The sequence below is a fragment of the Cupressus sempervirens genome, chromosome 1, assembly GCF_028749045.1.
Source record: "Cupressus sempervirens isolate cs-2001-9-10 chromosome 1, ASM2874904v1, whole genome shotgun sequence".
Classification (NCBI taxonomy): Eukaryota; Viridiplantae; Streptophyta; class Pinopsida; order Cupressales; family Cupressaceae; genus Cupressus; species Cupressus sempervirens.
The window spans coordinates 285,500,418-285,503,759 of record NC_143118.1 but is presented as its reverse complement, the minus strand read 5'-3'; positions in this window follow the sequence as shown (position 1 = coordinate 285,503,759).

Here is a 3,342-nt window from a genome sequence, read left to right as displayed (position 1 = left end):
ACATTGCTAATGCAAGATTTTACCCACGTCTATAGAGATCCATGCATTTTTTAAATGGTGACATGTGCAATATGCAATCAATTGGAAATTTACCATATACCAAGTGAGTTATGGTTCCAACCAACCTCCATACCATCACAAGTAGTGTACACTAGTCTCCTACAAGGAAAAGAACAAATGTGGCTGGAAAAGATGCTTCACATGCCACAAGCCAATACTGTTGGTCTATAGGATCTGCACTAACATGGTTGCGTCTACCATCTACAACTTCATTTGAATCAAACACCCTATGGAACCAATACATTGTGCAAAGATGGGGTCCACAAGGCACTTATATAACATTTCCATAGATCAAGTACCTACATGGACCCAAGCCAATTGTACATTCTATCCAACATAGAATATTGTATTAGGCCCTTGGGGTGTTCAACAATGGCCAACTAAGCATCTCTACTAGTTTGACATGTTTGAACCCATCACTTCTCTAAATAACATAGCGTAGGAGAACGAATACCTAAAATCCCATCATAACTATGTATTATGATTAATATACTATACATTTTATCTAATTTCTATGACCATAATGTTGGTCTTAGAATGGTCTTGACATTCGAGTGTCAACACACTTAACCAATTCCACCATATATGCCGAGTCACTATGTATGCTGAGTGAATAATAGTAGTTGTCGAGTCAAAATCTTAACAGGTGCTGAGCAAGTAATAGATGCTAAGCAAGATAGAGCGTAGTATGTGCCGAGTGATTCAAGAAGACTCATGTGCTGAGCAACATAGAGTATAATAGGTGTCAAGCAAACCATTAATGTAACATGTGCCAATCAATACAAGAACATTCAAGTGTCGAGCATTAGCAATATAATATGTGCCGAGTAACACAAAATCAACATATTAGTTTGTGCCTTCACAAACTAAGATGTAAACCATTTTTGTAGTCAACATAGAGAGATTTCGAAGGAGAAAAAGGATAAGGATGAATCATTTACATTCCCAATACAATCTACATGCAGCCAATCAAAAAATGGAGAAGGCATGCAACCAATGAGAAAAATGAAAGATATGAGCGAGAATTTGAAATTCAATGTGGATCATACATCCATACCTAACCCTATGTCTTTACAATCTTTAAAAGGAGGTTGAAAACCCATTTTCAAAAAAAGGATGAGAACAGTGTATGGGGAGATTATAGTGAAATTTCAAGAGAAGAAAGAAAGACTCAGAGGAACATAGCAACAATTTCATATCTAGTTGATCAGAATAACACAAGATACAAGGGACAAGATCATATATCAGATCTCAGAGGATCAAGATCAGAAAAGAGCAAATCAAGTGCCTGAATCTAGTAGTCAGAGACTGCATACTATCAGGTCAAATGTTTTAATACTCTCTTACCATTGTATTAGATGCTGAAATCCTATATTGATAGGTTAGCTTAATAGCTAGGTAGGAGAACCTTTGGAGAAGGTGATTAAAATCCTATGTATTAGGTGGGTTTAACAACCTATTATAAATCCTTTAATAGGGTGACACTTCATGTAAAGTGTTTGATAGTGTAAAGCCTTTAACAGGGTAGGCCTTTCATAGGGCAAACCATCAGAAGTGGTTGAACATATTGCTACAGTAATTTTTGTGGGTGTCATCCCCACCCCAGTTTTACCTTCTTATTCCTGGAGGGTTTCTGGGTTACCAAATCTCTTGTGTTATGTATTGATGCATGCTTTCATTTCATGTTTGTTTATATGTTTACATGCATGTAAATTGTTTTCAGTTATGTGTTAATAAGGGTTTGAAAGGATAAAAATTGGTTACTTCTGATTCACACACCCCCCCCCTCAAAAGTACTCTTTCCATTTCAACATTTCAACAATTGGTATCAGAGCTAAGGTTCTCACAAGAAGAAGCGTAACAGCTTGGAGAAAAAGATCAGAAGATGGAGGTCTTCAAACTTGGGAAGATTATTGACAATTAGGTGATTGATGTACAATCAGCTCTACATAAAGTAGAAGAAGCCAGAGAGGAACTGAGAAAATCCTTAAAGAGAAGAAAGGAGATAGCCATAGCTGAAAATGACATACACTACAAGGAGATTGACACCACACAAGTATTTGCCAATGGAGATTCCAAGGAATTTGATGCAGCAATAGCAGAATTGATGGAGAAAAACAGAGCTCAAGTAGAAGAGATAAGATCTCTTAAAATGGAACAAGAATCACAAGCCATAATGTCATGTGAAATAACTAAACAAAAGAAGAGAGCAATTGAGGATAGAGCCATGCTTGAAGATGATAAGAGAAACCTCACCAATAGACTAGAAGAGAAGACAATTGAGTTTGAAAAGATCTCAAACATGCAACTAGACACCTTAAGCCAGATGATGAATGCTCATCATGAGCCAAACATGAAGGACATTGAGATTTCAACCTTGAAAATATAGAATGAACAATTACCGAATGAATTAAAGAGAGAAAAAGAGATATCATAAAGCTACAACAAACCAAATGAGGCTATTAGGCACTTTGAACAATTACTGAAATCACCAAGGGCTAGTAATGATACTTCAGGACTTGGTTACGCCAGCACTGAACAAGGAGAATCATCGAAGACTACAAAAGAAAGGAACAACAAAGGTAAGAAAAACAAACCCACTTACCACTTTTGTAATAAAAAGGGGCACACTGCTAATGTTTGCAAGAGTAGAAAGACCAATCGGCAGGACACATCCAAAAACAAAGGTTATTGTCACAAGTGTAACATGCAAGGACATTCAACACATGACTATAGAACCAAGACCATGAGGATACCAAGATTTGAAGACCATTGCTACAACTGCAAAAAGTATGGACATAGAGCTTTTGAGTGCAGATCAGAGCCTATGTGGACAACCAACTAGCTTGCAAGGAAAAACAATTATGCAAACCACTACAATTGGGATTACAATACTAGGCAAAGTTGTCACTACTGTCAGGAATATGGTCATGTTCCTCAAAACTGCATAAGAACACACTTCAAGGGAAATTACAACATATGGTTAAGCTAGACCACATGTTTTAGTTGCTTGAAGATAGGACATGTCAGCAGGAATTGCCAAACAAAGGCCAAGGCACCCAAGCTAGAAATCAACAAGGGTAAAGAAAAAGTTGATGTGGAATACATCAAGACAAAAATGAAAAAGACATGGCAAAGAAGATATGGATCAAGTACACCTAATGAAGGGATCACTTCACCCAAGAGATCAAGTGATCACACTTCATCTAATTGAGCACAAGACAGGTATATGAGACTGATATATACAAGGATATATCATACACTAGTCCAAAAGAATAAATA